We start from the raw sequence: 21,907 nt of genomic DNA on the forward strand, positions 1-21,907 counted from the left end.
CCTGGCAGAGACTTCTAATTTTGTTGGCAAAGTATGCAGCAAAATCATTGCAGTTCAGTTTAGACTGGGCAGGCTGGTTCTGACCATGATAAGGGTGTTATTTCAATACTGTTATCCTAGAATTCTGGGATATCCACCCTTTGTAGAATACCAGGTCTAGTATGTGACCCTTTTCGTGGGTTGGAGAATTGATCACCTGTGTAAATCCTAGTGCCGTCATCCTGTCCAGAAAGGCAGCTGTGGGGGTTTTGATGTGTAGATTGAAGTCTCCCATGATCACCAGTCAAGGGTAATACAGGGTCACTGTAGGCTTTTTCTTTGTTGTCCAGTAGGGTTAGATGTAAATATAGATCCAGCTCCAATCACAGGGCATGAGGACAGTTATTTGTAATGTGAAGGGAAGATAAAATGTCCTTTCTCCAGCGAAATAAATGGAAGAAGTTCAAAGTAAAATTGAGGGCTGGTGCCTCACAACAGACCGAGCAGAAGTCAGTTAAAATTGGGTTGTAAACAGGGGCGTATCTGCGTGGGGCCACGGGGGCCTGGGCCCCCCTAGATTGGGGCCTGGGCCCCCTGCTGACGACCCTCTCTACCCCCCTCCCGCCACCAACCCGCCGTCGCCTTGCTGGCGGGGGACCCCAACCTCCGCCAGCCGAGGTCCTTCCGTTGCAAAGCTGGCAGGGGACCCCAACTCCCGCCAGCCAAGATCCTCTTCTTCCGTTGCAAAGCTGGCAGGGGACCCCAACTCCCGCCAGCCAAGGTCCTCTTCTTCCGTTGCAAAGCTGGCGGGGGACCCCAACCCCCGCCAGCCGAGGTCCTTCTGTTGCAAAGCTGGCAGGGGACCCCAACTCCCGCCAGCCAAGGTCCTCTTCTTCCGTTGCAAAGCTGGCGGGGGACCCCAACCCCCGCCAGCCGAGGTCCTCCTCTCTTCCGTTGCAGCAAAGCTTCCTGTTCTGAGTCTGACATCCTGCATGTTGTACTGAAGGGGGGGGGGGGTCGGCGGCGCCAGGGGGGGCTAAAATGTGCCCCCTCACTCTGGCTCTGCCCCCCCCCCCTCCCGCCGAAGTCCACATACGCCCCTGGTTGTAAATAAGCAGAAAATGTAATTATTTAATGTAAATTACAGAGCCTGATGTGAACCCAGCCCTTTTGAGTCCTGAGTTGAAAGGTATTCCTTACAATTTAGAAGACTTTACCTGTAAAGATTGATTGATTGATTGATTCACCACTTTGAATGGGTTGTGTCGGCCACATTGCAGCACCAGCAGCTGCTAGAACCACTTTGTAAAAAAAAAGGGGAGGGGGGGGGAAGAGTAAGACTTCAGTTTTCAGCGCTTCTTCGGTTTAATCCGTTCATTTCTCCATCCAGAGTCGTAGTAACTGACATTGAAGTGGTCAAACTTTGCTTAAATACCTGTGATATTTAATTATTTACCGTTTGAAATTCCCTCCCGTGTTTAGAAATGATTCGTTTGCCCTTTCTTTCTTGCTTCCTGGAAGCTGGAACGCTTGAAACTTCATATAGTACACAGTCTAACATGTGAAAATCATGACACAATAGGCATTTGCGCCTGGAGAGTGTGGAGCGCGGGTTTTAAGAGGGAGAAGGAAAATAGAGTAAAAGTGAGAGTTGGCTGGATGCGATGTGATCGCCCTTCTGACTTTCCCTTTCTATCTACCGCTTTTGTGGAATCCCGAACAAATCCAGGCAGTTATGCTCAGGATTCAGGAGGCCTTGGGATTGCATGCTCACAGGACCTCCCTAAACTTTTAAACCCGAGGCACATGCCTAGTTTCTAGTTTGCCTATGCCTTAATCCACTACTGCTACCACTTGTTCCACCCCACCCCCTTCCCCCTGTTCATGTATGTAGAAGATGCCCTCCTCCACGGCTCCTGTTTATTATGTCCAAAATATAGGCTTAGCTGGGTCTCTATGGTAACCGCAGATCTGGGGGCGGGAGAGACGGGGGTGTGACTCAGGCTCCGGCCCCTCCTCCACCCATTAGTGGAGCGGACGGGCTGCGCCTGCGGCAACAAGTGCAAAGACGAAGTGGGCTCGCGGGGCTGGGGTGGGGGAGAGAGTGGCGCACCCCCCATGGCACCTCGCAGGAACCCACCTGAAAGGATCCGGTCTTGTTTTAGAAAGTGCTTTCTTTGCATCTGAGAAGACGGTGTGCAGCAGCGACTGCAGGGACCTCGGTAAGAAGTTCTTTGATGCGTTTGGTGTGTGAGTTTTTCTAATGCAGACAGATGCACAGAGCTACCCCACGCAGCTGCTCATTACTTTGTGGCTCTGTTGATGGTGTTTTTCATTCATTTATTCTGACCTGGTTTTTTTTAATCTTATTTGTGTCATTTTGATGTGTAATGAGTTTCGATTAGAGACTACTCGGTGAAATGTTCTGAGTAATGGCCATGATTTTGGAAGTGAACCCAACAATAAGGAAATTTGTAAAGAAAAATAAAGGAGCCTATATTTGGAAATACTGTTCGCTTTTGAGTGGAAGCAGTAAACCTACCGCTAAGTAAAGGTTTGTACAACATAAATAGCTAGCCTGTTGCTTTTTACCTAGGGCAGTTCTATATTTCAGAAGATTGTCCTGGGAAAATGTAGACTGCAAAAATGATACTTTAGTCTCTTGCTTTTCAACATAAAAGGTGCTATAGGTTGAGATATGTTTGGACACCAGAGCCAACGTTCAGCAGGCATAAAAATTCCCAGTGCCTCCTTGTTAAAGCAGCAGCTCACATAGTAGTCTAGAGCTGGGTTAAGGATGGGGTTAAGTATCAGGTCCCTTTATAGTTCTTGCTCTCTCTCTTTTACCCAAATACCATCGTTCCCTCCTCTTCCCTGGTAAGCAGCTTCTCTGCCTTTCTTCCACCGCTGCACCCTGTTAATTCTTTAAGCCTCTCTCACTCTCTTTCTTCCTACTAGGGCATGCTCAACCATTAGGCAAGACAAGGTGGACATTTAGGGTGATAGCTTCTTGGGACAGCAAAGGGCAGTTGAAGTCTAGCAAAACAATAGGTCCTAACAGCTGCACAAACTTTAATCTGCATTTTAAAGGATTCTTTTTGTGATGGCTATGACGAATTCAACTATTAAAAATCTTTTGGTGGGGGGGGGGGGGTGGCTGCATGCTAGGGGCTTGAATGTTAATTAAGAAGTGTGTGAGGCTGATGTTTTTCCTAGGACACCATGGCTCTTGTGCCAGCTGTGCTTTCCACCTATTGCAACAGATTGTCTCCCATCTTTCTGGTGCATTTCTCCATGTGCTTTCTTGCCCCCCCCCCCCCCCCCATGTTACTGCTTCCCTTCACTGCCTCCTAATGCTTGTCTTGTTTAGTCCCAATATTTTCTGCCACTTTCTAGTCCATCTTTCCTTCTCTTCCAGTGCTGTAATGGCTCATCACAAAGGGAAAGCCTGCCATGAGTGGGAAAGCGCGGGGTACAAATGTAACAAAACAAACAAACAAAAAACAAGCACCACATGTTGGTATGACATAGGCACCTTCTTGAAATTTCTGTACAGGTGTCCTGCTGTAAAATTAGCCCCTCTGCATATATATGAGAGATATTCAACTTCCACTGCTCCGTGAGTCACTGTCACACCTGTATACTCAGTTTCCGCTGCTCCATCAGTGAGCATCACACTAGTGCTGCTCAATCTCTGTCACTTTATGAGTGAGCAGCAGCAGCTATGTCTTGCGTCTCATCCTCATGCAGATGTTTCTTTTCAAACCCAGAATCTGTTCCCTACACTTCAAATGGTGCTACTTTAAAAATAAAGTAGAAAGATCCATGTTGAAGGCTGTGAAGAGTAACATATGGCAGCCGATATTCAGCCTGCAGGAGGCAGGCAGGCTAAGTCCAACAGTTGGTGCTGAGCCTGGATATTCAATGCTGAGCCATTTCCAGTGACTGGCATTGAATATCCGGGGTTTTCTTGGCCACTATAAACTTAACCGACTAAGTTAACATTCAGCATTGGCTGGTTAAGTTTATAGCAGACAAAGAGAGGCCTGCTATTTATACGGTCCGATACGGGCACTTAATTTACTACTACTACTACTACTTAACATTTCTAAAGCGCTACTAGGGTTACGCAGCGCTGTACAATTTAACATAGAGAGACGGTCCCTGCTCAAGGAGCTTACAATCTAAGAGACAAGTGAACGGACAGTCCGATAGGGGCGGTCAAATTGGGGCAGTCTGGATTTAGTGAACGGTAAGAGTTAGGTGCCGAATGCAGCATTGAAGAGGTGGGTTTTAAGCAAAGACTTGAAGGTGGGCAGGGAGGGGGCTTGGCGTAAGGGCTCAGGAAGGTTGTTCCAAGCATAGGGTGAAGCTATGAATATTTGTGGATGGCCAGTTAAGTGCTATTTAACTGGCCAGGAGTAATTCCTGGCCGGTTAAATAGAGCTGAATTTTAGCCGCTAAATAGTAAGTACCACTGAAGCAGTCGCAAAGCACAAATGGGTAGGGGACAGACAATACCAGGTCCATACACCTTTCCTCCCCAGGCATTTTGTCTGGTCTGACAAACGTAATTGCATTTTATGAATCAGAATTTTTGGTCAGAAGCACACACATCATTACTGTGAAAGACAAATCTATAAGGAGTGGCGGAGTAGCCTAGTGGTTAGTGCAGCAGACTTTGATTGTGGGGAACTGGTTCAATTCCCACTGACCTGGGGTGCTGTGGGTCGTCTCCTTGGATGTTTAGAAGGTGGTTGCAGCTCAGCAGCTGAGGCTGGGCTGTGTGGCCACTGGTGGCACTTGTGGCTGGTGTGGAGTGTGTTGATGCAGGACTGGTGGCTTCACTGATTCCAGGTGGAGGCTCAGGTGCTTGCTGTATCGACAGTGTGCTTGACAAGGCTGTCGTATAATCCTGGAGATCTGCCAGATCCCCAGAAGCTGATGCCAGATATTCTGGGCTACCTCCTGGCTCTATGGCTGTATTCTCCGCAGCAGCTGCGCACATTCTCTTTGGACTTCGACCCCCTCCAGCAGCTGTAGTTTATGATGACAGTAGTCCATCAGCTGCAAATTCTGGGCCAGCAGTTTGTTGGCCAGCTACAGCACCTGCCACCTGTGGCAATAGGGTCCGCTACGGGCCAGCTGTAGCTCCTCATTGGCCTCCTCTACCTTTATTGGGCTATCTGCAAATGCTGCAGGGGGGAGGGGGTTGCACCACTAATTGTTCCTGCTCTTCATTCGCTGCAGGCGGCTCCTGGCTGGTGTCCTCTGTGTGCTTTTTCTTTCCTACGGTGCCCTACTGTGAGCCCTCAGCTTTCACTGATTCACCCTTCCATAGCCGTCGAGAGGGGGGACAGGGGGGACAAAATTCCCTGGGCCCGGGCCTCCAAGGGGGGCCCGGCGCAGCAGTCCCACCCGCCCTCCGTCGTTGACCGTCTGCCACCGGGCCGGGCCCCCTGCATTGAAATCAGAGCGCCTCTCACCTCCATGTGAAAGCGCTGCAGGCAGCAGGGCAGCAGATCACCTCCCTTTGGGCCTCCTTCCCTCCCTGTGTCCCACCCTCGTCTAACGTAACTTCCGCGAGGGCATGACACAAGGAGGGAAGGAGGCCCGAAGGGAGGCAATCTGCTGCCTGCAGCGCTTTCACACGGAGGTGAGAGGCGCTCTGATTTCAATGCAGGGGGCCCGGCCAGGTGGAGGGGGGAGCGGCGGTGGCGGTGACCTCGGGGCGGCGACCTCGGGGGGAGCAGCGGGGGTGGGGCCCCGGGCCCGGTCCAGTCTCTCGGCAGCCCTGCACCCTTCTCCTGGTGTGGCTTCTCTCCAGCCTTGCGCTTTCAACTTTGCCCAGGGTTGAGGGGAACCATTTTATTTATGTATTATAATTCCCCAAAAAGTTCACTTACCCCTACAAGCATCAGAATTCCAACTTCTTTTAACATTATCCTTGTCTTGCCCCTCATGTTTAGTAGGCCCTGAGGTTGGGCGCCTCACACTCTACAGGGCCATCTGCAAAATCCACAGGAGGGCTGTATGGGTTCCTCCATTAACAGTTCCTGATCTTCCTCCCCTGCAGGTGGCTCCTGGCTGGTACCTACACTAATCCCTTGCCCTCTGGCCTGCTGAACACAGAGTAAACTCTAGTGTCTGCTGTGGCCAAGGACACCTGCTGCTTACTACCTGATTGGTTGCTATTGTGAGAGAACAGGCATGTGTATAACAGTTCCTTTCCCTCCTCTTGTATATATCTCCTATAGTTGTATCTAGTTTGTTTCCCTTCCCTCTCATCCAGTATCCACCCTTGCAGTAAATATGTCAATATGTAGATATGAAGCAGCTGTCTGAGCATATTCCAAAGTCCTCAGCCTTGTTGGTTGTGGACAAGGAAGCATGCAGAACAGAGAGTAGAGTATAGTCACTGCTTATGCACACCTGCTGGTTGGTACCAGCCTGATGGCTAGTGCGAGAAAACACACATTAACTTTGAGGAGCTCTATGCAGTCTGCCAAAAGAGTGTGTGGCTGCAGGGTGAAGGGGGATTATGGGGTGGTCTCCTGCAAGCTCTCGGGAACAGATATGGAAATGCTTAACATAAGGGAATTGTGGCCAACATCAGTGCATGTGGCCCCCTACCTGGGGCCAGCAGTGCACATGTCTGCCTAGGATCTTTGTCAAGGGACACCTATGATAGGAACTTGGTTCCAGCCTCCAGCATGGAGCTGGACTGGGAGACCAGCATGCCAAGTTTGCACCAATGTTAATGTCACAAACCATTCAGCCCCATCAATTCCAGCTTTCCCTCAGATCTATTGGCAGCATTAGTATAGGATAATGGGCAGATTGTGAATCCCCAGGGGACAGATGGCTAAAGAGTGTAATGGTGATGTAGGTGGGCAGTCTGGCCCATACTGTAACCTGCTTTGTATTCTCATGTCTAGGCAACTGTAGCTACATTAGGAGATAATCTCCTTTGTTCATTTCACCTTCAAAACCTTCTCTATTAGATTGTAAGCTCTTTGAGCAGGGACTGTCTTTCTTCTATGTTTGTGCAGCGCTGCGTATGCCTTGTAGCGCTATAGAAATGCTAAATAGTAGTAGTAGTTCTTCTAATCCCCGGAGGGACACTGGCTGAGCTTGTGGCTGTAGGACATCTAGAAGTGGGGCCCTTCCTGAGCTGAGTCCAGAGGCCAGGTATTGCCGTGCCAGGTCCTATGGGCAGGCCAGCTTCTCAGTTGCTGAGGAGCTGGCCCAGGAATCTGTCAGAAGGACATGTGCATGCACCAGCCACATTCCCTGCATATGTCTCTGTCATTTGTGTTGGCCATCTCCTCACCAACTGAGGGACTAGCCTGGCCCCAGGACCTGGCAGGGCAATATCTGGCCTCATGAATCAGCTGGGGAACAGCCCCATTCTGAGATGCCTTAGAGCAATGAGCTGGGAGAAGGAAGTGGAAAGGGAGACTGCAGGCCTGTGTGTTCTTCCTCCCCCTCTCCCCGGGACATTGGTAGCAAAATGCCTAGACCTTACACCTGTGTCAAGTGCTGTGGTGAGAAACCCTAGTTCCACCTTTATCGCTGGCTGTGACAGGCCCTAAGACATTTGCCGTCACCTAATTTAAGCCTACTGGAGGCACAGCATGATGGTTTGGAGTGTGACGTAGGAAACTGAGGGGGCCAGGTTTGAGTCCCACAGGACCTTCTGCTGCAGGGCACGGCACATTAGATCCATCTCCATTAACACAACCCTCTGGTCGAGCACTTGACATTCAGGGGCAGCTTTTCTGATTGTGGGCAGGGAGGGCTGTTTGGACACTTCTCATCTGTCACCGTTCTCCCCCCCCCCCCCCCCCCCTCCATTTCTGCAGTCTCCTTTTCCTAGAACTTGCACCACATCACTTGTATTAGTAACAAATAAACACTAAAAACTATATACACACTATATACACACGCCTTCTCAGCCTCCAGCTGTTGTGGAGGGATTGGCACCACACAGTATCTCTGGCAGGCTGGTCCTGGGCAGGCTGTTCCAGGGTGTGCTGTCACACAGGGTGTTCTCGCACCAGATGTAACGTCCTCCACTCCCATTGTTCAGGCAATGGCGTCTCTTGGCGTCTTTTAGTTTCATCTGGTATTCCTCTCCGTGTTCCTCTTGTTGAGTTTTTCTGTACTTCAGGAACGCCAGCTCTTTAGCCTTTATTTTTTCAGCCACTTGCTTGGAGAACCTATCTGCTGTATCCAAAGATCTTTCAATTCATTTGTTTGCCTGATATGCCATTTCTACATTCCTTTGCTTCAGCTCCTCTGTATATTAAGGATCTATAATAGATCTTGGTTGAGGATGCTGATGGAAGCTGATTCAAAAGATTCATTCCATCTATTTAGCAAGGTGTTTGAAGAGGACGACCCTGATAGAAACAGTTGTACTTCTACTGTTGACCATAATTGCTTGAGATAAGTCTTTTCCCCTTGAAAGGGTTATAGCTGTCTTTTCTAACATGGACATTTTCTACTTGTAGATACAATGTAAACTCATGTACAAAATGATCTGACCATAAGGACTTACTGGTAACCCAATGATCTAGCAAAACAGAATGGGATTAGATGATGTAATAATTGTGTCTCGTATGTGTCCTGCCTCATGAGTACTTAATCTGTAAGTTAAGTTCCTGTAAAAATTCCAGAAACATTTGCACTTGCTTGCGTTCCTGCTTTTCTAAATGCAAATTGAAATCTCCAACAATTATAATGGACTGAAATCGGGAGGATGATTGCATCTGTGACAGTAAAGTTTGGTTTGATCAACTAGTGGTGTGGAGTGACTTTATTTCATCATTATAAGGAAAAAGGTTTTTGGTGAGAGCCCCTCCAGCCCTTGCCTATGCCATGAACTGAGGCGTGTTGTATACTACTACTACTTAACATTTCTAGAGCGCTACTAGGGTTACGCAGCGCTGTACAAATTAACAAAGAAGGACGGTCCCTGCTCAAAGGAGCTTACAATCTAAAGGACGAAATGTCAAGTTGGGGTAGTCTAGATTTCCTGAGTAGAGGTGTAGTGGTTAGGTGCCAAAGGCGACATTGAAGAGGTGGGCTTTGTCTGGCCCCTCTCATGCCTAGCGAGGACGCATTGAGAGGTCCAGGAAGAAGCCCTAGGTGTGATCGTTGATGATACATTGATACCCTCTGCTCAGAGTGCAGTGGTGGTTAAGAAAGCAAATAGAATGTTAGGAATTATTAGGAAAGGAATGTAAAACAAAACAGAGAATATTATAATGCCTTTGAATCACTCCATGGTGTGACCACATCTCGAATACTGTGTGCAATAATGGTCACTGCATTTCAAAAAAAATAGAAAAGGTACAGAAAAGGGCAGGGCTTTTTTTGAGGGGGTACTCAGGGGTACTGAGTACCGGCACCTTTTCCAGTGTCTGCTAAAATTGACCCATGGACCACATGTTTTAATGAAAGAGCTCAGGCTCAATACACCAATTCTGCCTTGTCATAGATTCTGTGACTGGTTGCAGGGGGCCTGGCTATTGTGGGGCGAGTCCCTCAGTGATCAACCCACCCCTGAAGGGTGGCCTGGCATTTGAGTACTGGCACCTTTTTTGCTAGAAAAATTGCACTGGAAAAGGGTGACAAAAATGATAAATGGGATGGGATGACTTCCCTATGAGGAAAGGCTAAAGAGTCTAGGGTTCTTCAGCTTACAGAAGAGATGGGTGAGGAGAGATATGATAGAGGCCTATAAAATACTGAGTGGAGTGGAAGAGGTAGAGGTGAACCGCTTGTTTACTCTTTCCAAAAATACAAGGACTAGGGGGCACACAATAAAACTACTAAATAGTAAATTTAAAACAAATAGGAGAAAATATTTCTTCAATCAACATGTAATTAAACTCTGGAATTTGTTTCCAGAGAATGTGGTAAAATCTATTGGCTTAGCAGGGTGTAAAAAAGTTTTGGATAATTTCCTAAAAGAAAAATCCATAAGCCATTATTAAGATGGACTTGGGAAAATCCACTGCTTTTATGCAGTGGATTTTATGACTTACTGCAGTGCTTTTATGTTTTACTGTTTTGGGATCTTGCCAGATACTTGTGACCTGGATTAGCCATTGTTGTAAACAGGATACTGGGCTCAAGAAAACAGGATACAGCGCTCAAGAAAAAGATCTAGGTGTCATTGCAGACAATACACTGAAAACTTCTGCCCATTGTGTTCAGCCAAAAAAGCAAACAGGGTTCTAGGAACTATTAGGAAAGGATGCAAAATAAGACCAAGAATATTATAATGCTTCTGTATCGCTCCATGGTGTGACCTCATTTTGAGTACTGTGTTCAATTCTGGTCGCCCTGTGTTCAGTTCTGGTCGTCCTATCTTAAAAAAGATATAGCTGAATTAGAGGTTCAAAGAAGAGCAACCAAAATGATAAAAGGGATGTAACTCTTCCCATATGAGGAAGGGCTAAAGAGGTTAGGACTCTTCAGCTTGGAAAAGAGACAGCTGAAGGGGGATATGATTGAGGTCTGTAAAATCCTGAGTAGTGTAGAACGGATAAAATTGAATCAACTTTTCACTCTTTTGACAAGTACACAGACCAGGGGACACTCAATGAAATTACGTGGATATACTTTTAAAACAAATAGGAGGAAATATTTTTTCACTCAACGAATAGTTAAACTCTGGAATTTGTTGCCTAAGGATGCATATCTGGGTTTAAAAAAAGGTTTGGGCAAGTTCCTGGAGGAAAAGTCCATAGTCTGTTGTTCAGATGCCCTGGGATTGGTAGCATGGAATGTTACGGCTAATTGGGTTTCTGCTAGGTACTTGTGACCTGGATTGGCCACTGTTGGAAGCAGGATACTAGGCTAGATGGACCATTGGTCAGACTCAGTACAGCTATTCTTATGTTCTTATCTATTCTGCCCAGTTTAATTTATTGTATAATGTCATAGATTTCAGTTGATTTCTGGTTTCTCTCTCTCTCTTCTTTGCTACTAGCAATCCTCCAATCTTCTCCCTAACTGTTTTGAATTATGTTATAATCTTTGTTTCGACTGGCCATCCCATGCATCTGCCTTTATGCACAGCAGTAGTCTGAAAGTGGTTTGAATGTAGAACTCACCCAGAGATACTGTGACTGGGAGCAGTATTTGCTCTCTCCAGCAACAGCAGAGCACTAAGAAAGAGATTAGATGTAATATACCTCTACAATACTGAGGTTTATCTTCCCATGTTGGAATGACTACTACTACTACTATTTAATATTTCTAAAGCGCTACTAGGGTTACGCAGCGCTGTACAATTTAACATAGGACAGTCCCTGCTCAAAGAGCTTACAATCTAATGGACAAATGTACAGTCAGTCAAGTAGGGGCAGTCAAATTGGGGCAGTCTAGATTTCTTGAGAGGTATAAAGGTTAGGTGCCGAAGGCAACATTGAAGAGGTGGGCTTTGAGCAAGGATTTGAAGATGGGTAGGGAGGGGGCTTGGCATAGGGGCTCAGGAAGTTGATTCCACGCATAGGGTGAGGCGAGGCAGAATGGACGGAGCCTGGAGTTGGCGGTGGTGGAGAAGGGTACTGAGAGGAGGGATTTGTCCTGTGAGCGGAGGTTTCGGGTGGGAACGTAAGGGGAGGTAAGGGTGGAGAGGTAATGAGGGGCTGCAGACTGAGTGCATTTGTAGGTGAGAAGGAGAAGCTTGAACTGTATGCGGTATCTGATCGGAAGCCAGTGAAGCAATCTGAGGAGAGGGGTGATATGAGTATATCGGTTCAGGCGGAATATAAGACGTGCAGCAGAGTTTTGAATGGATTGAAGGGGGGATAGATGGCTAAGTGGGAGGCCAGTGAGGAGAAGGTTGCAGTAGTCAAGGCGAGAGGTAATGAGAGTGTGGATGAGAGTTCGGGTGGTGTGCTCAGAGAGGAAAGGGCGAATTTTGCTGATGTTAAAGAGGAAGAAGCGACAGGTCTTGGCTGTCTGCTGGATATGCGCAGAGAATGAGAGGGAGGAGTCGATGATGACTCCGAGGTTGCGGGCAGATGAGACGGGGAGGATGAGGGTGTTATCAACTGAGATTGAGAGCGGAGGAAGAGGAGAGGTGGGCTTTGGTGGAAAGACGATAAGCTCGGTCTTGGACATGTTCAGTTTCAGGTGGTGATTGGACATCCATGCAGCAATGTTGGATAAGCAGGCCGATACCTTGGTCTGGGTCTCCACGGTGATGTCTGGTGTGGAGAGATACAGCTGGAGCTGGTATGAAGCACTGAAAAGACTGACTGCAAGAGTCCTTTCTCTATAAACCTGGCATTAGTAATATTTCCTTCAATCTGCGGAAAGCTAATTGGACTCTTTAATCCGCCAAGAACTTTAACATGAAAACAAGAAACATCATTAGTGCAGCCTACTTTCCATCCTTTCAAAAGGCAGAGAGTGTGTGGTCCAATGGTTTCAGTCAATGAGTTAAGTCAGATGCTAAGTTTCCATTGTGGTGGAAAGGAATTATAACCCTGCAGGAATACAAAAACTAAAAAAAGAATGGAAGAGGGAAGGGAAGGCTGTACCCAGTGGTGTGCTGGTAAATGTTTAACAACAGGCTCTCTCCCGGTCCCCCTCTGCGCCCCCTCCCCCAAATTGCAGAGCTGGCTATAGCCGGGGAGAGAGCCTGGGGGGGGGGGGCAATGCATTATTCCAGGAAAAAAAAATTAAATGATCCCAGGTTCCAATCTAATTCATGTTTAATGTGCGATAAAATGCCATAAATAAGTAAATAAATATAAACTTTTAATGTTGAGCACCTGATTCTCAAAGTGAACATATTCCAAGCACTATAATGAAAATAAAATTTTTTTTCTACCTTTGTTGTCTGGTGACTGTTTTTCTGATCATGCTGGCCCAGTATCCGATTCTGCTGCTATCTATCCTCTTAACTCAGTTTCCAGGGCTTCCTTTCCATTTATTTCTTTCCTTTCCTCCTTTCTTCTTCATTTCTGGTCCTTAGCTTCTGCCTATTTTCTTATCTATGTGCAGTTTTTCTCCTCTCTTTCTTTTCCCTCATCTCATCTCCTTCCTCACTCTTCCCTCCCCTCCATCCATGTCCAGCATTTCTTCTCTCGCCCCTCCTCTCCAAGCCACCCATGTCCAGTGACCCTCCTCTTCCCTGCCCTCCATCCACCCATATCCAGCAGTGACCCTCCTCTCCCCTGCCCTGCATGCACCCAGCCATACTCAGTGACCCTTCTTTCCCCTCCATCCACAAACGCCCAGCGACTCCCTTCTCTCCCCTGCTCCCTCCCGATCCCTCACATCACCGACCCGACCTGACTCTTTGAATTCTTCGGGCAGGCAGTCTTGCCTGCCCGCTGCCAGAACTGACTCTCCCCCACTGGCGCTGCCGGTTCGCGCTTCAAAATGGCCGCTGAGACTTCAGCAGAAGTCTTGCGAGGCTGCCTCTGGAAGTCTCGGCGGCCATTTTTAAAGTGCGAACCGGCAGCGCCAGCGGGGGAGAGTCAGTTCTGGCAGTGGGCAGGCAAGACTGCCTGTCCCGAAGAATGCGAAGAGTCAGGTCGGGTTGGTGACGTGAGGGATCGGGAAGGAGGGATCGGATCGGGAGGAAGGGAGTCAGGGATCGGATCGGGAGGGAGGAGAAGAGCCGGCTCGCACGTTTCAACAACTAGCTCGCAAGAGCCGAGCAAAGTTAACAACCGGCTCTTGTGAGCCGGTGCGAGCTGGCTCCAGCACACCACTGGCTGTACCCTGTATGCTCTTTGAGTTACAAATATGTTTTAATTTAAATAGCAAACTAATGAGTCCAAGCATTGAAAGATACTGTGTAGAACCTTGTTTCAGAAATGAATAAAACTGATAGTTTGGGTTGGGGGGATGCTACTTGCTCAGATAACAGTCGGTATAGATTTCAGTAACACTGTCTACAGACTGAGCCACTTTGATTTCAATCAATATGTCCTTCTATTGGCAAACTCCTTGCAAATTCCTTTGCTTTGGCTCTTCTACCCAAGGTGGGTCCCTTCATTAGTGAAACTTAACTTGTAAATGAAATCTGGGGTAGCAAATGAGTCCAGAGTTTTGCAGCCAGTTATCATTAAAGGTCATTCTCTTTAGCAGGATGCCACGATGTGCCTTCCTATTAAATAATGTACAGAACATTCTGGGTCCCTGCTCTGGAATAGCTCCAGTAACACTAATCAAGAGGTATACTGGGGAAGTAGACCAATAGCAGCAGATCCTCGAGATCTAAAGGAAAGTACAAAATATGACATGTAGGAAGGGGCTTATTGTCTTCCTTCCCTAGAAGTGGCAGGTCTCCTGCTCTGCAGCCCACCAGGACCATAATCTCTTATCCAAGAGGCTGTGGAGGAGAAAGGGAAAGGCCAGGAATAGTCCATAGGAAAGGCTTTGAGCACCTGGAATACTTTTTGCCATCACATTACTTTGTTTTTATGCACTATGGGGCCCTTTTACCAAACTTTGATAAGGTTGTGCATTTACTGTGTTTTAACAACAAAAAGTAAAGCATGGTAAATGCAAAGGCTGTGCTATAATTGTTGGGGAATGTTAGTGTGTTCTCAGCAGTTACTGCATTGAAACATCCTTTACCCTATGCTAACAGCAGTGTGTAGTCCATGCCTGTTCTCTGCCCATAACCTGCCCAGTTCCTACCCCAACACATCATATGATTAACATGCAAATTCCTTGTCATCAGCAGCAGATGAATCCATTAACTGATGGGTTGTATCCGCCTACCAGCAGGTGGAGATAGAGAACACTGAAAAACCACAGCGACCCTTAGACGGCTAGCCCCCAACTGCCTTCAGTATTTCTCTATCTCCCAGCAGGTGTGGACGTAGCGTGATCAGCTCCTGGATTTCAGACTGCCTGGGGTGGCTCCTGTGCTTTGCCAGTTGAGCAGGGGTGTTGTGGCTGGTGGTGCCCACTGTAAAGGCATATAGGTTCGCCCTTTCCCTGCCTTACCCATTCTCCCCGCCTCCCGGAGTCCCTCTGTTGCTGCCTGCCTCCAACTTTCCTCACAGCGTTAAAAAAAAAAAAAGCGCACATTTACTGCGTGGCTGTTTTGAGGCTTTTTCCAGAGATTCTGGTTCTGTGCAGCTTGACCGGAGCTCATTGACTCTGTCCTCTGAGGCGAGAGTGGTGGCCAGCTCCTCTGGGGAGGTCCCGCAGACGCCGTTCCGATCGGGGTAAGGTTTGGCGTGAAGCCGCCATTTTATTGCTATATTCCCATCCAGTCGGGCGATGGCTGCTGAGGGAGTTAAGCGCTGCTCCTGTTTTGGTAAATGCAGATCAGCAGCGGGGCTGTGTAAAATGTGCTCCTTAGACGCTCACGCTAGTATGAGCATGGCGAGCAATGTTTCTTCCTGCTTGATGGAGCTGGCAGCGGGCACCATTTTGGAAGCGCCACATGCCTCGACCCTTGCAGGTTCGGAGGAGTCTGAGTGCAGGGGGATGCCTCGTTTAGAGGCTGCCAGAGGAGCTCTTCCATCCATTTTTCCTAATTCTGAGGCGGAGGGTCAGGGTGAGTTTTTCTCCCCTGAGTTTGTGCTTTTAATGCATAAGGCTTTCATGCTGAAAAGAGCTCTGTTGCAGGCATCTGACACTGCGTTGCATCCTGGCTTCCCTCCGAGTGTTGGGGCCCCGGAGATGGCTTCAGATGTTTTTTCTTCCCCCGATCATTCGAAACACGCTAAACATAGATGGGTAAATTCCCCGTCTGAAAGTGGCGCATATCCTTCCCCCCCCCCCCTCCCCCGTGGTCGGGCTGTGGGAGTCTGAGGGGTCTGGCAGGCCCTCAGGGATGGATGATCCAGAGGAGGGTGCTTGTTTGCCACTGGATTTGGATGATCCCAATGTGGTCCGGATTTTCCACCGTGACGAGCTGCCAGCTCTCATTACTGACGGCTTGCAGGCCCTCTTGATTGATGATCCTGCTGAAGGCGAGGCCTCCTCTGTTAATCTTAGGATGGCAAGTACTAAGAAGCCTACTCGGACGTTTCCAGTGCATGACTCCATCCAAGAGCTTATTTCTGCTCAATGGTCTGACCTCGATGGACCTTTGAAAGTGGCCAGGGCTATGGGTCAGCTTTACCCTCTGAGTGAGGAGCACTTGGCCCCTTTGGGGATGCCTAAAGTGGATGCGTTGGTCACAGCAGTGACAAAAAAGACCACTCTCCCAGTAGAAGGAGGGGTCACCTTGAAAGACATGCAGGACCGGCAGCTGGAATCCACGCTGAAGCGGTCCTTTGAAATTGCAGGCCTTGCCTTAAGGGCGTCTATTTGCAGTTCCTATGCAGCCTGGGCATGTCTTTCCTGGCTACAGCAGGCGGTGGAACAGCCCACCGATGGTGCGAGCCCCTTTCGGAGGTTGCCCCGCGGATGGAGTTGGCCCTGTCATTTTTGGCTGACGCCCTTTATGATCTGGTCAGAGCTTCGGCTGAAATGATGTCTGTGGCGGTGGCCTTCTTTGGCTACGGCATTGGGTGGCTGACATGGCTTCTAAGCAAAGGCTGGTGAAGCTACCCTTTCGGGGCCTCCTGTTATTTGGAGAGGAATTGGAGAAGATTGTGAAAGACCTGGGTGAATCTAAACCCCAGCAGTTACCTGAGGATAGGTCGAGGCCTTCTTTCAAGGGTCCTGTATTTCCCTCCTCTTCCAGACCTCGCTTCCGTGAAGTTCGCAGGTATCGCCCGGGGTGCTCTGCTGGGTTTTCTCAACGTGCCCGCTTTCAGCAGAGGAACTCCTTTCGCTCGGACAAGCGTTCCGCAGGGGCCGGTTAAAGGCCAGGAGTTCAGGGGCGCCCTCCACAATGATGGGACGCCGGTCCACTCCTCCATGCCTGCAATAGGAGGACGTATTTCCCTCTTTCTAGAGGAGTGGACCAAGATTACCTCGGATCAGTGGGTCCTGGACCTGATCAGAGAAGGTTACCTACTGGAATTCGGTGCCCCGGTGAGAGAGACGTGTTTGTGGAGTCCCGATGCGGCACTGCCGTAAAATGGGCGGCGGTAGAGGAGACCTTACAAGTCTTGCTGCACCTCGGAGCGGTGATCCCGGTGCCTCCCGCCGAACGTGGCTGCGGCCGCTATTCCATTAATTTTGTCGTGCCTCGAAAAGGCGGGTCTTTCAGACCGATCCTCGACTTACGAAGAGTCAATGAGGCCCTCAGAGTACGACATTTTCACATGGAAACCCTGCGCACCGTTCTTGCAGCGGTACAGCCAGGAGAGTTTCTCACGTCTCTGGACCTAAAAGAAGCATATTTGCACATTCCTATCTGGCCTCCACACCAGCGGTTTCTCCGCTTTGCGGTGTTGGAAAACATTTCCAGTTTCGGGCCTTGCCTTTTGGCCTAGCCACAGCTCCCCGTACCTTTCCCAAGGTAATGGTGGTCATAGCTGCCTGCCTCAGGCGAGAGGGTATCAGAGTTCACCCTTATCTCGACGACTGGCTCATCAGAGCGGATTCAGCAACCGAGAGTCGTCTTGCCACAGCCAGAGTGGTAACAGTCCTGCAGGCGCTAGGCTGGGTGGTCAATATACCCAAAAGTCACCTGACCCCCTCTGTCTCTCCAGTATTTGGGGGTCCGGTTCGACATGGCCTCTGGGTTTGTCTTTCTCCCTGATCAAAGGCGGTGCAAGCTTCAGAATCAGGTCCGTCTGCTCCTGCGGATGCCTCGCCCGCGAGCTTGGGACTTTGTCCAGCTGCTGGGGTCGATGATGGCCACCTTGGAGGTGGTTCCTTGGGCGAGAGCGCATATGAGGCCTCTGCAGATTGCCCTGCTTCAACAATGGTCTCCGATGTCCCAGGAATATCAACGCAGACTAACGTTGTTCCCTGCGGCCCGGCTCAGTATGGAGTGGTGGCTCTCCGACAGGATGCCGCGCCAAGGAATGCCTCTGGCGCTTCCTTCTTGGTGCCTGGTGATAACAGATGCCAGCCTTTTGGGTTGGGGAGCGCATTGCCAGGGAAGCTATGCTCAGGGTCTGTGGACACCCGTGGAAGCGGGGTGGTCCATCATTCACTTGGAACTGAAAGCGATATTCCAGGCTCTTATGGCCTTTCAAAAGACGCTGAAGGGGCTTGCTGTCCGGGTTCTGTCAGACAACACGACAGCGGTGGCATAAATAAATCGTCAGGGAGGCACTCAGTGCAGGGCCCTGGCCGCGGAGGCCGCTCAGATTTGCCACTGGGCTGAGCTACACCTGCAGCGTCTGTCGGCAGCTCACATAGCAGGTCAGAGCAGCGTGCAAGCCGATTTTCTCAGCAGGCATCAAATCGACCCGGCGGAATGGGAACTAGCAGAAGAAGTTTTTCTTCAGATTTGTGCCAAATGGGGGACTCCAGAAATGGATCTAATGGCGTCAAGTGCAAACGCCAAAGTGCCTCGCTTTTTCAGCAGTAGAAGAGATCCTCACTCGGTGGGGTTGGACGCTCTGGCTCAACCCTGGCCCTTGGGCCTCCTGTATGTGTTCCCTCCTTGTCCCTTGATAGGGTGAGTCCTACTGCGGATTCGCCAGCACCGAGGTCTGGTGATTCTCATCGCTCCAGATTGGCCAAGGCGTCCGTGGTATGCAGATCTCCGCCGGATGCTGATGGACGCTCCTGTGCACTTGCCCCTGGTGCCGAACCTGTTGGTTCAGGGTCCAGTGTCTATGGAGGATCCCTGCCGATTTGGTCTTATGGCCTGGCTATTGAGAGGGCGCAATTGAGAGACAAGGGCTACTCTTACAAGGTCATCTCCACTCTTTTGCAGGTCCGCAAGTGGTCCACCTCTGCAGCTTATGCTCGGATCTGGCGCAAGTTTGGGGCGTGGGGTGTTTCAAAGGCGATCACACCCACGCGGGCCACAGTCTCGACAGTGCTGGACTTTTTGCAGGAGGGCTTACATAAAGGCCTGGCTTACAATTCCCTGCGGGTGCAAGTGGCAGCATTATCATGCTATAGAGGGAAAGTCGCTGGCTTGTCCCTTGCTGCTCATCTGGACATTGCCCGATTTCTCAGAGGGGTGCTTCGGCTCCGTCCTTCTGTCCGGTTGCCGTGTCCGGCCTGGAACCTGGGGCTGGTGTTGAAGGCTCTTCAGTGTTCGCCGTTCGAGCCACTTCGGCGAGCTTCTGAGAAGGATGTGACTCAAGACAGTCTTTTTGGTGGCCATGACATCGGCTAGACATGTGTCTGAACTGCAGGTGCTGTCCTGTTGGGACCCTTTTCTGCAATTCTCGGAGTCCGGAGTAAGGGTACATACAGTGCCTTCCTTCCTGCCTAAAGTGGTTTCAGCGTTTCACCTGAACCAGCCCATTTTTCTTCCTTTCTTTTCTAGGGAAGAGTTCCCAGACTCCTTTGGGCAGTTACATCTTCTGGATGTCCACAGGGCGCTGTTGCAGTATCTACAGATGTCAAATGACTTTAGGACTTCTGATCACCGGGGGGCCGGCGTCTAAGGCCACTATAGCCCGTTGGCTCAAAGAAGTCATTTTTTCTGCGTATCTGCTTTTAGGATGGTCTCTGCCTGAAGCGTTTAAGGCGCATTCCATGAGAGTGATTTCCTCCTCGTGGGCTGAAACGGGTGCACTCTCTCTTCAAGAGATCTGTAGTGCGGCTACTTGGGCTTCTCAGCTCTCTTTTGTCCGACGTTACAGGCTGGATGTTGCAGCGAAGCAGGATGCGATTTTTGGAGCACAAGTGCTTGCTCGCGGTGAGGCTCTGTTGTAGATCTTTAAGGCAGGTTTCTCTGGGCTGATATTGGCTCCTCGGGGACACTGTGATTTTAGATGGTAAAATTTCTCCCTCACCCCCATGGATATTAATGGATCACCAGCACTGTTCCCTCTAATCTGACAGGAGTCCTCCACCTGCAGTCCTGCCAGTGGGGAGGGGGGTGCTGTTTCACTATGGTGTTGTCAATAGTGAGAAACAGGCAAGCTCTGCAGGACCCCAGGGAACCTGCCTGTCTCTAGAGATTCAAAACACACAATTGAAGCACCACCCCCTCCTAGCAGCAGTGCAGTTAGAGGACTCCCACTCAGCTTAGAGGGAACAGTGATTACCAGTAGATGGGATAAAATCCAGGTTACCTTACTGGAGGAAATACACATATAGGCCAGTCACCCTCTCTCCTCAGGGTCTCAGGAGGGATGCAAAGGGTTCCCCATATCTTCATACAAGCAATAGGCCAGTTTCTTAAACAACTACTGCCACCTATAAACTCCTGGATCACTCCCTGTCTTTAGTAAACCAGCTTGAGTAGCACATCGTCTAGTCTGTAGACTTTCTGGTCTAGAAGGCTCGGGCTTGAAGGGCTTTTTCCTAATGCATATGATCCATGGCCAGGAAGGTGTTAAAACAAAGGACTGTTAGTTTAATACAAGACGGCAGTTTTATATTCAGAGGAGTTTCCCCACTAATACTGTTTCCTCCCTCTGATTTTTATATGGTAATACTAGCTACTCCCTCTTTCTAGAAGAGGTTAGAATGTCCAAAAGCCCTCAGTGGTTACTGAGGTCAGACAAAATTAAAATCCTATTGCGTAGAGTAATAGCACTGGGAATCTATGCAAGCACCCATATTGCAAGATTATTAGATGCCCCACATTAGTCATGTTGGCCAGAACCCTCCAATTATAACAACCCAAATTCTCTCTTGATCTGTTTAATCTACCAAAGAAGCTTGCTGTTCAATAATCGGTAAGCCTGAGATTGTCTAAGGCCCATCACCCTTTATAAGCTCTCACAAGAGGGGGAAGGTTATCAGGAGCCATATCGAAGTTTTCTATAAAATATTTTTAGACCATATCGATTGGAGTCACCAAAGGGGACTTAGGAAAGTTTAGGAATCACAAATTATTTTTCCTCAATTGATTTCTCATGCATTCCATTTTACAATTAAGAAAATCTATTTCCTTAATCAGTGCCACACTGCAGTCCAGATAATCTAGTCTCCATGATTCAAATCTGGTGGTATATTGTTCCAACATTTGCACCTGGCCTGCCAATCCCTGAGGTCATCGACAAGCTTCTCCACAATTTTAGAAAGAGAGGAACTCGCCCCCCTGAATGACTTCCCTATAGCATGTCCATCATGACTATAGCTGGTTGTGAAGTCCCATATAGTCCAGATTGCAGTTCACTAAAAAAAAAACCTCCATCTGCAAAAATCAGCAATGTCAGCAGCTCTATATTTGCCTACCTTGAGTCAGTCATAACTGCAGAGGATGAAGCCTCAGGAGACTCCTCCAAACACAAGCTCAGTGTCTGCAAAGTTTCGGACCCACCATCTTGGCATCTCAAACTGTAGGCTGCACTTCCACGTTGCAGAGGGTTCAGCTGTTCCAATGGGCTCAACAACGCCCCTTCCATATTGTTGCCTGACACCCTGGGCTTGGCCAAAACCAAAGCTGCCCCTTCCAAAGGGTAGGTCTCTAAGGTGTGCTGCCTTATAGTGGAGCTTACACAAAGGTCTGAGGGGAAAACCCTGGATTTTCCCTTCCATTTCTCCATTCAATGACTGGGATGCACACAACAAGGTCAGTATGCTTGGAGGCCTCTCAGAACTCACAGAAATGTCTGCTCTTGATACCATCTTGGCCCCTGCACTTAATAATATTACAGTATTCTCTATTTTGTTCTCCATTCCTTTCTGAATAATTAATAATATTTTTTTGACTGTTGCTCTACACAGAGCTGAGGATTTCAACATATTATGCATAATGAGACCACGATTCTTTTTGTTGGTCAGGAGGCTTAATATGGAGTTCAGCATCATTTACTTACACTGTAGCTAACATTATTTTCCCTATGTGCATCACTTTATACACATTAAATGTTCTCACATTTAGACACCCAGTCCCACAGTAACTCCAAATAATCTGCAGCTTTGAATAATTTTCTGTCATCTAATA

The 21,907-nt window shown here is 48.8% G+C and overlaps 1 protein-coding gene across 1 annotated transcript in view; it reads left to right on the top strand.

The window, feature by feature from the left end:
* Nucleotides 1–2,017: 2,017 nt before the first annotated feature.
* RD3 (retinal degeneration 3, GUCY2D regulator) overlaps nt 2,018–21,907 on the top strand; it is a 31,184-nt gene continuing 11,294 nt past the window's right edge. The window contains exon 1 of the mRNA XM_030194647.1: nt 2,018–2,201. The gene's annotated coding sequence lies outside the window, so the exon portion shown is untranslated. The remainder of the gene's footprint in view (nt 2,202–21,907) is intronic.

This window comes from Microcaecilia unicolor, chromosome 3 (assembly GCF_901765095.1).
Source record: "Microcaecilia unicolor chromosome 3, aMicUni1.1, whole genome shotgun sequence".
Classification (NCBI taxonomy): Eukaryota; Metazoa; Chordata; class Amphibia; order Gymnophiona; family Siphonopidae; genus Microcaecilia; species Microcaecilia unicolor.